The sequence below is a fragment of the Delphinus delphis genome, chromosome 9 (genome assembly GCF_949987515.2).
Source record: "Delphinus delphis chromosome 9, mDelDel1.2, whole genome shotgun sequence".
Taxonomy (NCBI): Eukaryota; Metazoa; Chordata; class Mammalia; order Artiodactyla; family Delphinidae; genus Delphinus; species Delphinus delphis.
Window position 1 is genome coordinate 15,729,999 of NC_082691.1, and position 14,319 is coordinate 15,744,317.

General features: G+C 39.4%; 1 protein-coding gene across 4 annotated transcripts in view; it reads left to right on the forward strand.

Annotated features, from left to right (window-relative positions):
* VPS41 (VPS41 subunit of HOPS complex) overlaps positions 1 to 14,319 on the forward strand; it is a 187,900-nt gene that overhangs the window by 95,097 nt on the left and 78,484 nt on the right. The window lies entirely within an intron of this gene.

The following is a 14,319-nucleotide window of genomic DNA, read 5'->3' on the forward strand; positions in this document are numbered from 1 at the left end:
GGCAAAAACAGAGATGTTACTCCAGCTTCCACCTAGTGCTTTGAAATATTGTCCCTTCCACAAAGAAGAAGTAGCGTTTAACAGTAACAAAAGAGCAAGTAAACTAGTGTTTTTTCCCGTTGTAGAAAATCTCCTGCAGGCCTTGAGACAGTTGTAGAACAATTATGGCTCTTTTTTGCTGACATGTTCCTGGCATATTTTATTATCTTAGTGCTATTTAAAAAATAAGAGAGTAAAGTAAACCTTTTTTACATTTAAATGTTTGTAGATAAATTCTAAAATTAAAGACTCTGCTTATAGAATAAGTTCATTTTTCTATTCTTATTCACCAGGGATATTTTTAAAAACCATTTTTATAATAAAATGCTACCACTGTCCTGGAACTCTGAATGTTATTTCATATTCAGTTTGGGGATCAGTGGAGAGAAGGCTCTGTGCGGTATTTCTGTAGCAGGGTATAGGTATGGAATGGCTGCTTTGAGGCTCAGCTACCACATGATTTGGAATGTTCTGTAGTAGTTATCTGTCTTTTTCCCTTGGTCTGCAGCTTCATAGAATGATAGGGCATTCATAGAATGTCTGTAGAATTAATCAGTGGGAATTACAGATTTAAACTGACTTTCTCTATCTTAGACCTGCAGCTAATTCACTCCTGAAAGAAATAGCTACCTTACTTGTCTTTGTTGGCCTCAGGAAAGAGTAACTTTAAAATTCCTCTTGTTAAAGTATTTCTTTACTAAGCACTTTTCTAGTTAGGAAATTTTATGTGAGATAGAGCATGAATTCACTTAGCTGTTGTCGACTGAAAAAAAATGCACAACATGAGAGTTGTGAGTTAAGTTTTATCTGGGGCAAAATGAGGGCTATAGCCCGGGAGATAGCATTTCAGATAGCTCTGAGGAACTGCTCCGAAGAGGTAGGGGGAAGGTCAGTATATACGTGATTTTGGTGAAGGGGGAGTACATGCAGTCAAGTACACATTTTTTGCACATATTTTTCTACTAGTCTCATGAAGGTTTCTGCTAGTCACAAGGAGCAGACGTCACCAAGTAGGATTTTAGTGTTTTTCTAGATATGAGGAGATGCAAGAATTGGGCTCATAAAATTGGCTCCTGAAAATATCTAACTATCTGAAGACCTGTTCTGCCAGTTTTTTTTTTTTTTTTTTTCCCAGAGCACAGAGTGCCTGATTTCTGATCTCCACCCTGAACTCCTTTCAGAGGGTGTTGAAGGTCAGCAGCTGCAGGGGCTCATGATTTAATCCTTGTAGAGGTAGATGGCAAGTGCTTATTTGTAGGTGACAGTATAATTTAAAGCCAGGCATTTTTATTTAAAACTCAGTGGGGATAAAGAATGCTGAGTCACTGTGTTTTTTTGTTTAAGTGGCCTAAAACAACAAACTTTCATTATCTGACAGGTCAGAAATTAAAGAGTGACTTTCCTGTATGGCTCTGGCTCAGGGTCTCTTGTGAGATTTCAGTCTATTTTTTGCCCAGGGCTGCACTCATTTGAAGGCTTAACTGGGGCTGGAGTATCTGCTTTCTTAAAGGTCTGTTGCCTTCTTAAGAGCAATCCCTCATAAAATGTTGATAACTTAAAATATTGATAAATCACTTTGGTTGAAGTATTTCCCTAGCGGGGATGCAGTTTTGAGTTCTAGCTCTCCAATTTCAGAAGCTAGAGATATTACAGTTGTCCCCTATTTTTTGAAGGTATTGGTATGAAAGAACATATTAGAGATAATGTGAGTGATGTCCAAGTGGACTCAAACTCATACTTTGGGATTTTCCTGTGTTGGTGTGTGTTCTTAATAATCAGCTTGTTGGTGGAGGTTAATAATTGCTTTTATACTGTGAAGGATACCTATGGTCTGATGTAGTTTGCCACAGTAGTTTTGCTACATGAATGTCTTGTCAACCTGCAGGATGCCTGGGTTAACTGTGTCAATTTCGTGTTCTTCGTCCTTCTACTTAGCATTTGACATCATTTACAGACATCTGTAGGAAGGACCTTGTGAATGTAGCTGTTTGGGCCAAAGCTTGTTGAGTAGATACATGAGCAATTATATGGACGACAGAGTAGTGCGGGCAAGGTCATATGGAGAGAAGTTGGAATTTATACAAAGACTACGTTGTGAATAGCAGTAAAATAAGTAGAATTCACTGAATGCTGAACAGGCAAGAACATCAGAGATTTGGTTCATCTTTTTGGTTATCACTGACTGCTTGACAAGTTTTTCTGTGGTCACTCTTCTAAGAGACAGCATTGTCTTTTCTCCTTTCTTCCTATTCACTTCTCCAGAAATGCATGGGTAGACATTTCTTCCCAAGCACAAAAAGATGTTTAATTATGTGTATATAAATTAAAAACAGTTCAGGTCATCTGGTAAAAAAGTTTTAAAAAAATGATATTGTTAGAATTTCTGGATTAAAATCATTTAAAAGAAAAAACACACACCAAAGGGTTAGTATATTGTATAAAGGACTTCGGATATTGAGCTTGATAAAAGTATACGTGTGATATTTTGAAGTGAAGAATCAGAGGAGTCCACATGTCAATGTAAATGATATTGTCATCTCTTTTAGATTTTTTTAATAGCTTTATTGATATGTAATTTGCATGCCATAAAGTTCACCAGTTTAAAGTGTACAACTCAGGGACTTCCTTGCTGGTCCTGTGGTTGAGACTCCACGCTTTCACTGTGGGGCGCGCAGGTTCCATCCCTGGTCGGGGAACTAAGATGCCACATGCTGCGCGGCACAGCCAAAAAACTAGAGTGTACAATTCAGTGGTTCTTAGTATATTTACAGAGTTGTGCAGCCATCACCATAATCTAGTTTTAGAGCATTGTCGTCATCCCAACCTCGTCCCCATTAGCAGTTACTCCACATTCCCCTTCCCCCACTTCCCAGCCCCAAGCTACCACGAATGTATTTCACTTCTCTATAAATTTGCCTGTTCTGGATATTTCATATAAATTCCGGGTATTTCATGTAAATGGAATCATACAATAAGTACGTGGCCTTTGTGTCTGACTTCTTTCATTAGTTTTCTAGGTACATCCATGTTGTAGCATGTATCAGTACTTCATTCCTTTTTATGGCCAAATTACATTTCATTGTATGGATATATCATATTTTATTTAGCAATATTTAATTATGATTTATTATTTAAATATTTTATTTAAATAGTTATCAGTTGATGGACATTTGGGTTGTTTCCACCTTTTGACTATTATGAATAATGCTGCTGTGAACAGTAGTCAAAACATGGAAGCAACCTAAATGTTCATCGAGAGATGAATGGATAAAGAAGATATGGGGTGTGTGTGTGTGTGTGTGTGTGTGTGTGTGTGTGTGTGTGTATATATATATATATATATACACAATGGAATATTACTCAGCCATAAAAAAGAATGAAGTAATGCCATTTGCAGCAACATGGGTGGACCTAGAGATTGTCATACTAAGTGAAGTAAGCCAGACAGATATCATTATAATATAGCTTATATGTAGAATCTAAGAAAATGATACAAATGAACTTATTTACAAAACAGAAATAGAACCACAGACATAGAAAACAAACTTATGGTTACCAAAGGGGAAAGGAGAGGCGGAGGGATAAGTCAGGAGTTTGGGATTAACATATTAACACACTACTATATATAAAATGGATAACCAACAAGAACCTACTGTACAGCGCAGGGAACTCGACTCAGTATTTTATAATAACCTATAAGGGAAAAGAATCTGAAAAAGAATAGATAAATATATATGTATAACTGAATCACTTTGCTGTACACCTACTTCAGTTAAAAATATAATAAAATTAAAGGCCATTATAATTTTTCCTACTTATGTTAAAGGCTTAAGAAACATTGGCATGTAAATGTGCCCTCTATTCAGGGACTTGTGACATACAAACTATTCACTGATTTCTCTGGATTCATTAAAGTTTATTGTGTAAATATGTATTTAGTGAGTAGTAAAAATTAGTGTTTAATCAATAAACGAGAGTGACTTCTTTGTACAGGGTTAAATAACCAGAGATTTCCAAAACATGCACCAGCTTGGTGTGCTTTGCAGAAATCTCCAGAGAGATTTCTTCCTTCTGTATGTGTGTGGTATGTACTTTTAAAGATCACTTCCGCTGCATGGTTTTTGGCATTTGCGTGTTTTGTTTGTTTTAAAATAGATTTATTTAGTTGAAGGTATTTCAGGAAATATTTCTGATTTCATTAAGGAATGCACCTTTGATTTTAAAAACTAAGAGAAAGGCTTTTTGGAAGGTGACATTAAGAAACAGATACTATTGTGAAAAGATTCTTTTCTTTTTTAGGGTGTTAGGAGGACCCTCATTTTTTTCCCCTTATAACCGAGTTATGGCATTTTCTTCCTTTGATAAATGAGAATAACAAAGACTGTGTTGGCCCAATCGCAACTCTGATCATTTAACTGCAATTTTCAACCAGCGCCATAAGCTAAGCAGAACAAGTTTGAAGAGTCCAACATTTAGCAAATGGTGATAACCTTGCAATAATCATACATTGCAGATATCAAGACCTCCCTGTTTAGAGTAGATGGCAGATCATATAGGGGAAAAAAGAGCAAAGACAATTATCATGTAACTGAGAGGTAATGACCTTCTGCCTTTAAGAAGTAATTTAATCTTCAAAAAAATTGGAGCAAAGACTGGCCAAATGAAGGTGTAATGTGGAATAAAGGCATTCTTAAGGCATTCTTAACCCTTAAGAACACTGATCTTACTTAGACTGACAGCTAAATGCATGTAGGAATCGTATGCCAACTTCTGTAGACAATGATGAAAGCAGCGCAGCGACCACAGAAGTGGAATAGGAAAGAGGGATGTCCTACAGTGACATATTCACGATGTCATTTCATAAGAAAATTTGACAGAGATGTCTAATTTAATATTTTAGTTGATTTGATTTGATGAGAAATTTTGATTCCTGGAAGAACATTTCTTTAAAAGTAATCAGGACATACATTTCAGAATAGTTCCATAAAATAGCCATGTAGCAGAAAAAACCTGAAACTGCAGTTTGACACATTTGTTGATATTTCCTTTTTAAGGTTCTAGCTTGTTAGGTCTTTAGAGAGAGTTCCTTATCCATCCAGGACTAGGGAAGAGGAGGCAATAGTTCTGTGTGGCATAAACTTTTAGGTTTTCAAGGTAACTTCTTAGTAGTTGAATGCCATAGCTGGATTTATGGTCTCCAGTGCTTGACACATGAGCATAAAAAGCTTATTCTTGGGCTTCCCTGGTGGCGCAGTGGTTGAGAGTCCACCTGCTGATACAGGGGACACGGGTTCGTGACCCGGTCCGGGAAGATCCCACATGCCGCGGAGCGGCTGGGCCCGTGAGCCATGGCCGCTGAGCCTGTGCGTCCAGGGCCTGTGCTCCGCAACGGGAGAGGCCACAACAGTAAGAGGCCCGCGTACCGCAAAAAAAAAAAAAAAAAAAAAGCTTATTCTTAATTCTGTTTTGTTTCCATATTGAAAAAAAGAAAAGGAAAAGCACATCTCTTAAGAGTGCCATTGGAGAGAGCTTTAAAACATGAGAATTGATGGATTTTTTTTTTTTTAAGTGTAACCTCCTTGTGTAGCAAGAATTAGAATGCATGAGCATAGCAATGAGGTTATCTCTTTGAGAAATAAGTCTGCAAAGCAGATCTTGTCTGGGTTTTTTTTTTTTTTTTTAATTACTCAACTTTCTCTGTCAGCAGATAAACTTGAGCTCCCTACGACCTTTACCTTTGAACTCTGAAATACACTTCATAATAACTGATTCTCCTCCTTTGACAAATTATTAAATTGTCGTGATGCAGTTTGCAGCAGAGTTCATTTTTCGAAACGAGGGAGTCAGCTGTTTGGCATTGTGGTGGGCCAGGTCCCCTCACTCTAGCCGCAGGGACAGCTTGCTCTGTAAGCTGGAAAACGTCAGTCAGCAAACGAGGTAAGGACCTGCGTGCATGAAATGAGAAAAAGCGCTTCACTGTTTGGGGCTGAAGGCTTATGGCAAATTTTACCTGAAGGACAGAACTAGAAGCATCAGCTAGCTTCTCAGTGTCCGAGAATGATCGGCAAAAACCAAATTGCATTCTGGATTCTTTTTGGAAGAGGATGCCGTGGAGCAGCTTTTTGTAATAATGCGAATCTTTTTAGAATTTAGACAGCCCAGCGAACTACTATGACCACTAAGTGTGAAACGTAGAGGTGCTTCCTTATATGTTTGCTTGTCTCCTGGTCAGATGGAAAATGGGGTTCTTGGGGTCACAAAGGATTTTTTAATTAAAAAAATTTTTTAAATTAATTATTATTTTTTTTAAGTTTTGGCTGCGTCGGGTCTTCGTTGCTGTGCACGGGCTTTCTCTAGTTGCGGCGAGCGGGGGCTACTCTTTGTGGTGCGTGGGCTTCTCATTGCAGTGGCTTCTCTCTTGTTGTGGAGCACGGGCTCTAGGCGCACGGGCTTCAGTAATCGCAGCACGCCAGCTCAGTAGTTGCGGCACGCGGGCCCTAGGGTGTGCGGGCTTCAGTAGTTGTGGCCTGTGGGCTCAGTAGTTGCGGCGCATGGGCTTAGTTGCTCCGCGGCATGTGGGATATTCCCGGACCAGGGATTGAACCCGTGTCCCCTGCATTGGCAAGCAGATTCCTAACCACTGCGCCACCACGGAAGTCCCTTAATTTATTGATGTATAGTTGATTTACAATGTTGTATTAATTTCTGCTCTACAACAAAGTGATTCAGTTATATATATTCCTTTTCATTATGGTTTATCCACAGGGTATTGAATATAGTTCCCTGTGCTATACTTTAGGACCTTGTTGTTTTTCCTCAAAAAGGATTTGACATCAGTTATGCCTCCCAGTCCGCTGACCAGTGGATCTTCAGAATACTTCTGCAGGCGATCAGATGCTTGATCTTAGGCAGTTTTCTACAGGCAAACTTTTCTTACACATTACTTCCCAGACAACCACCAAATTTATGTCCTAGTGGTTGTATGTAGAACCATTGTAAAGAAACACCTTCATTTCTTCTGGGCACTGTGTTATAAATTGTGGTGCCATTCATCTCATGCTGTATACATACCAAAACTGATTAAAAACCACCAACTAATAGGAAGCAAAGCACAATGTAACCTTTCCAAATGCTTCTTAGGAAGGTAAAGCCAAGTTGTAAAATAGCCATATTGTAAAAGTATATTTTGGTGGGTTTTTCTCCCTGTGCTGCACTGCTTGGAGCTAAAAATTGAAATCTAGGTCTTCAAATAGAAATCATTTTCAGTGTCAGAAACAGGCGTTGTTCCTTGCTTTCAAAGTTAAGTTCATTTGTCTCAAACATCAGTTGCTTTTTTGATGTTGATATGTAGAGCTCCCAACATCCTGGAGATGGATCCATGGCAACGGCATTTTCTTCAGTAATCCCCCTTGTTTCATAGCCATCAAAAGGCTGGTGAGAACAGAAACCTTTTTTCTTTAATGAGTTCAACTAACTTTTCCATGTGTGATATTTCCATATTGTTTGCGGCTTCCCCCTGGACTCTGATGATAAGCTTAGCACCTGTCTTCCTAGAGCAATCAAACCATCCTTTGCTCCTTGCTGAAAATATCTTCCTTTGCATGTTGAGAATGTTGTGGCTGTTCTTAACTATTTGGAATAGTTATTTCCTCTGCAAGAATCATTGTTTGGTTTAGTATGTTCATTATTTTTTTTTGTGGGGTTTAGTACCAATGGACTGTCATTAACACTGGGAAGCCCCTCTCTCTCTCTCTTTTTTTTTTTTTTTTTTTGCGGTACACAGGCCTCTCACTGCTGCGGCCTCTCCCGTTGAGGAGCGCAGGCTCAGCGGCCATGGCTCACGGGCCCAGCCGCTCTGCGGCATGTGGGATCCTCCCGGACCGGGGCATGAACCCGTGTCCCCTGCATCGGCAGGCGGACTCTCAACCACCGCGCCACCAGGGAAGCCCCTCTCTCTCTTTTTAAAATAAGGCTGTAGAGCACAGGGAACTATATTCATTATCCTGTAATAACATATAATGAAAAACAATATGAAAAAGTATATGTGTGTGTGTGTGTGTGTATATATATATATATATATATATATATAAAACTGAATCACTTTGCTGTACACCTGAAACTAAGACAACATTGTAAATCAACTCTACTGCAATAAAAAAATAACATAAAATTTTAAAAAAGATAAGGCTATATAAATAACTGTCATTAACCTTGAGAAGCTCTTCCCTTCCCCCCCCCTTTTTTTTTTAAGACAAGGCTCTATAGCAAGGGGTCACAGTTACTGCAATTATAAGTTGGTGTCACCAGTACAGACTATACCACAGTCATTTCACAGGGCTATTTGGTGTGACTAGTTCTGCCTCTTGGGCACAGCTCGGTTAGAGGGTCCACATAAGGTGCTGTGAGCACGTAGAATCTGGATTTCAGGAATGGTGGTCCGTTTCCAAAAGGAGATAGGAGGAATGCTGCTGGTGGAAAGCAGTTAGCCCGCAAGACCATTAGTCAGAATGGTGATTTGGTAGGAAAATGAATATTCCCAGTCTTTGGAGAGGGAAAACTATGTGTATGTATATAGTACATGTGTATGTATATAGTATATAAAAACTATGTGTATGTATATAGTATATAAAAACTATGTGTATGCATATATATGTATGCATATAGCACTGTTGGGGTAAATTTGCAGTCCTTTGTCTTTAAGCATTTGGGGCTTTTCCCCCCCTAATTGTTTGTTTGATCCCTCTCAGTTTTCTACTTCATTTTCAGCCAGTATTCCTCTTTGATGTTTGTAACAGTGCAGATTTGAACAAAATCAACATCTAATGGTGGTGAATTAGCTGTGTCAGTGCCCTGCGGCCAAAGATCTCCGGAACACACCCACCAGGCATGAGGAAGAGGGTGTGCTAGAAAGAGGGCGTTACAGGTTTTGGGCTGATGAAAGATGGTTTGGGGAGGGTTTAAGGAAGCAGAACTTTGCTCTGGATCGGGTGCTGTCGGGAAGCAAGAGTAATTCCATCACTGGGTATCTTAATACATCATATCTAGAAGGAGGACAGACCAAATGAAGGCTAACGACATGTTGATAAAGAAGCAGCAGTCTCTCCTTTCAGCCAGGATGGGGAGGTGTCTGGTCATTTATGTGGCTTGGAAAACATTGATATCCTGTCAGTGTTCAGATATGATTATGGAGTAGTCCTGGTTTTGTCCTCATCTCATGGTCACGGGGCCCTGTCTGATGTTGGTGTTCTGTGACATTTTTTTATATTCACCCGGAGAACACGAATGGCAGGCCAGTTCCTGCGTGCCAGCTTTTCTCTTTCTTCGTTGTGACAAATAAAATGCCCAACATTTGCTAGATGACTTCTATTGAGGTACTTTATGAAAATATATGTATGGTCTGATTTCGTTGTTTTGGTAGAAATATAAATGTCTGGTGTAGCAATTTCTTGGAAAGCTGTATTCCAAATTATTAACAATATTAATAATATTAACATATATTATTAACAATATCCGGGCAGGATTATTAGTGTTCTTTCTGGTCTTCATTGGCTTTTATTTTCTGCTTTTTTTTTTGGTAGAAAACATGCCTTTTATAATAATAAAAAGCAATAATAAAAGAATGTATAAAGTAATCCCAACTATTTTTGTTGTTTTCAACTTAGCATTGTAAATCATATGAAATTCCCTACATTATTGAAGTCTAATCTTAGCTCAGATGTTCTTTAATGGTTACATAATATTCCATCCTGTGGGTCTATTTACTTTTCTTAATCATTCTCATATTATTGGACCATTAGGTTGTATCCAGTTTGGGGTTAGCATAAATCATGCTGTAATGAAGCTAGAAATCTTTTGTCTGTGTTTCTGAATGCTTTCCTAGCACTACGATTAGAATGACTGGGTCAAAGATTATGATTATCTTTTAGGCTTTGGATACATAACCGCCAGGTAAAGGTACATTCCAGAAAACACACTGATTGACACCATCTGTGTTAGAGGACCCGTTTCACCGTATCAGCCTGCCAATTTGATATACATAGAAAGAGATTCCAATGTGCTGTTTTGTAACTTCTTTAAATTATTAGTGATTTTGAGCATTTTTATTTACTAGTCACTTATCTCTCTTCCTTTGTGATTTCTCTGGTTGTAGTATTAGCTTGGGGCAGCTTTTAATATTACCATAGAAGCCAGGACAATCGACGACTGTCCGTTTGATATTTATTGTCAGTTTGAGCACAAATTATTGCTGCTTACTGAATAGCCTGCAGCCTTTTCTCCAATTTTAGCTAAACCTGGAATAATTATTCTTGTTCTAGGGAGGCATTATATAGAAGTCATAATGAGGCTTTAGAGTAGATGCTGAACCATGTACAAAGAGGACGAATATATTCTACTCCACAGATGTGAGTCTGCCCCCAAACCATCTGTCCTGCTGCTTCCTTGGAGGCTCTCGAAGACAAGCCACGGTGCCCAGTTAAAGTCAGGTTCATTTCACTTGGTTTCTTCTGTAGGCAGTGTCCTGATCTGTACTTTTCCCCTTTTGCTTCACTTTGTTGTTTTTTTTTTTACTTGAAGTATAGTTGATTTACAATATTGTGTTAGTTTCAGGTGTACAGCACAGCGATTCCATTATATATATATGTATATATGTGTGTGTGTACATATTCTTTTTCAGATTCTTTTCCCTTATAGGTTATTACAAAATATTCAGTATAGTTCCCTGTGTTATAGAGTAGGTCCTTGCTGGTTCCCTTTTGCTTTACTTTGCATTGAGTGAAGTGCTTGTTCAGATCCGTAAACCTGTGTGTTCAGGTGACTCTTTCTCTTATTCAAGACTTAGCAGTTTTGTGTTTCTTTTTCATAACCTCGCTGTGCAAAGATCTCCCCCTGAATCGTCGATGATTGAGATTATGCGTAGTTAAAATTAGAGATATTTGTTCATCGCACAGAACATTAATTCGTTTCATCACCCAGTGGATGGCTTTTGTGTTTTCTCTACTCTTAGCGGGGCAAGGGGTCCAACCTTGAAGCCAGCCCCAGGAAACAGACCCTCAGACAGCTGCAAACTGAAAAACAGACCCAAGGTGTTTGACATGAACAACCAGTTCTATTAAGTCTGCAGGACCCACCTGGAAGGTTTTCTGTTTTCTTGCTTGTTTGTTTTGTTTTTAGTGGTAAAACTATTTTTTAAATGCCCCATTCATTTCTGGAATCCCATTTACAATTGTGAGTTGCATATGAAGGAACTGCAGATTGCTAGTTTGAATAGGAGTTTGCCTCACGTGCTGGCTACAGTTGACTGCTAAACCCATGCAGATGGGCAAGTAGATATATAGATTATCTCTCTCTGTCATTGCTAGTTTTTTTGTTTGTTTTTGTGTGGGGTTTTTTGGGGTTTTTTTTTGTTTGTTTGTTTGTTTTTAATATAAAGGGGCTGCTCCTAAGTGGCATATCTTATGTTTAACTTCTTTGGTTCACCTTGAACCCATAGCTTGTATTTCTTGGTCACTAAATTGACTGTTACCTTACGTTGATATGGTGTTTTCTTAAATTTCAAAGCATATTTCTGGCTACATAGTTTTCACAGGAATAGTTAACTTCAAGGATTTGTCCAAAACCTGTGTGTGTTTTAGTTGTGTTTATTCAGATATTGCTTGGAAGCAAATAGCCTGTGAGGTGGCCTCTGGAAATCCACCTGTGTACAGAGACTTTCTCTGGTAGCAGTATCTGGCCTGTGTTTAACTGCTTTTAAACGTGTTAACTCACCTTTTGGGAAAGGGGATGCAGGAAATAACCACCGAATTGAAAACAGTAATATATGTGGGAAATCCCTGTTTTCTTCCTACATGTTTTAAGTTCTCTCTCAGTGGTGTTTAGAAAGGCTGTGTGTTTTAAACTTTGGTACTGAGCCAAAGCAGGAAGCAGGACAAAGGTGTTCTCTGCTCTGTGGGGTTCTTCTCGGTCACTTCTGTCTCCATCAAGATTCAAGACTCCTATCTGCTGTCAGCAGCCAGCTACCACCCCAGGTCTTCTCCATGCTCACTAATTTTTTTTTTACTTGACCTCTTGACTTTTTCCATTTTATCCCTAATCTCTTCCAATCTTGGATTTTAAAATCCTTCTGTGATAAGTCCTCCCCATCATTATGCCCTGTGTCTGTTTTTACTGGGACAGCCTTATTTGGCTTTTTTTTTTTTTTTTTTTTTGCCGTACACAGGCCTCTTACTGTTATGGCCTCTCTCGTTGCGGAGCACAGGCTCTGGACGCGCAGGCTCAGCGGTCATGGCTCACGGGCCCAGCCGCTCAGCGGCATGTAGGATCTTCCCAGACCGCGGCATGAACCTGCGTCCCCTGCATCGTTAGGCGGACTCTCAACCACTGAGCCACCAGGGAAGCCCTTATTTGGCATATTTTAAGTTGCTGGGTTTTGCTTTTCTTTCCCTGTTTCTCTGTTTTATTGTCTCACACTCCAGCATCTTCTCTGATCAAGCATTTTGTCTTTTGTGGAGTCTGTTTTCTCCAAGCCTCTCGATCCTTCCTGGTGGAACACCCTTGCCCATGGGCTTATTAGACCCCAGACTCAGAGCAAGCAGTGATGCTGGTGTTTAGGGAGCCTGAAGGACTCAAATGATTTATATACTTGGAAGATCACAAAGTGATTAAAAAAGGGCCAGTCACCCTCCCTTTCCTCCATGAGGGAAGAATGGTGATGGGTAATGACGGGTGTTAGGCTACCAGAACTGGCAGCTTTATTACAGCCCAATAGGAATCATGCCCGTGTGTGGGAGATGCTGGGATGTGGTGCAGGAAAGTTCTAGATAGATTTATCAGCACAAAACATAGGAGAATAAAGTATATTGCTGAGGATCTGAGGGCTCCCATTGAAATATAAGTACTGAGAGTGCTGACTGCCAGAACGTGGATTTATGGGAAATAAAGCCCTAAAGTACTTTCTCCAACAAAAAAATAGACCTCTTGGAAACAGTTTTTCCTCTCTATGTACTTAGCTCCCATTGAGCTTAAATTGCTCTCAGTATTGTGATAATGACAACTCAGTATTACAGGATGTGGAAGATGAACCAAATAAATTAACCAGCTGCTTTTAAAGGTAGTTCACCCAATGGCTTCCCCTCTAAAATGCTTTGTAGAAGATTTGTGCTCAGTAGGTCTCTAGGCAGTTTCATGGCTGCAAAAAAGAAATGGATTTTATTAAATGTCAGTGAAATACAGGCAGATAGTTTTGTGGTAGTTAAATTAGCATAGAATGTGTGTAAGAAAAGCAGATTGTCTCGTCTTAACTTGACGACATAGAGCTTTCTTTGGCATTCCTGCCAGATAGTGTGTTTCTGCCTGAAATGCCCATAGATTAGGATGGAAAAATCCTGACCCCTCCTGTCTGAAACTGTATGTCTTACAGAATGTTATCCATCAAATCCTGTATGTACAGCATGGTTGTACTTGAAGAGTTTCAAAGGACAGTAATGGGAATAATTCCATAATTACTAGCTGACGTTTAAGGTTTTATACTATGTGTGGATTAGGAAATAGGACTTATAAGTAAAGAATTAGGTGAATTGGGAGTTTGGGATTGTCCCAATACTCTATTTAAAGTAGATGACCAACAAGGACCGACTGTATAGCACAGGGAGCTCTGCTCAATGTTTTGTAATAACCTAAATGGGAAAAGACTTTGAAAAAGAATAGATACACAAGATACACATGTATGTATAACTGAATCACTTTGCTGTATACCTGAAATTAACACAACATTGTTCATCAACTATGCTCCAAAATAAAATAAAAATAAAAAAAAAAGAATTAAGTGGAGTGGAGAGGGAAGGCAGAAATAAATGCTTCAAGGGGTCAGGCAGGTAACATAGAGGAGAGAGGCAGGCCAGGTGAGGGGACGGCCAGGAGAAGTGGGCCCTGTGACAGTCCAGAGAGCCCTGGAGCAGGCAGTCAAACCCATTCCAGGGATCACTGATCAGGCCAAATGAGAGGCCAGTGGACATCCCTGAAATCAAGGGGCTGCAGTTAAGGGAGGACTCACCTTCAAAGGACTTTTCAACTTTTTGACAAGTTGAACACAAATTATATCCTCTGGCGTTGAGCAAAGGGAAAGAGACCAGCATTTCAGGAGTAGGACATAGAGTCAGAATAAATGAGCCCTTTCTCAAGGTACAGATGTTTTCCTTGGATGAGTCAGTCTCAGGGTCCTTTTCCTATAGAGTTTTGAGATAAGGGCAGATGCCAGTGTGTCTGAAATAGTGTAGGGACCTT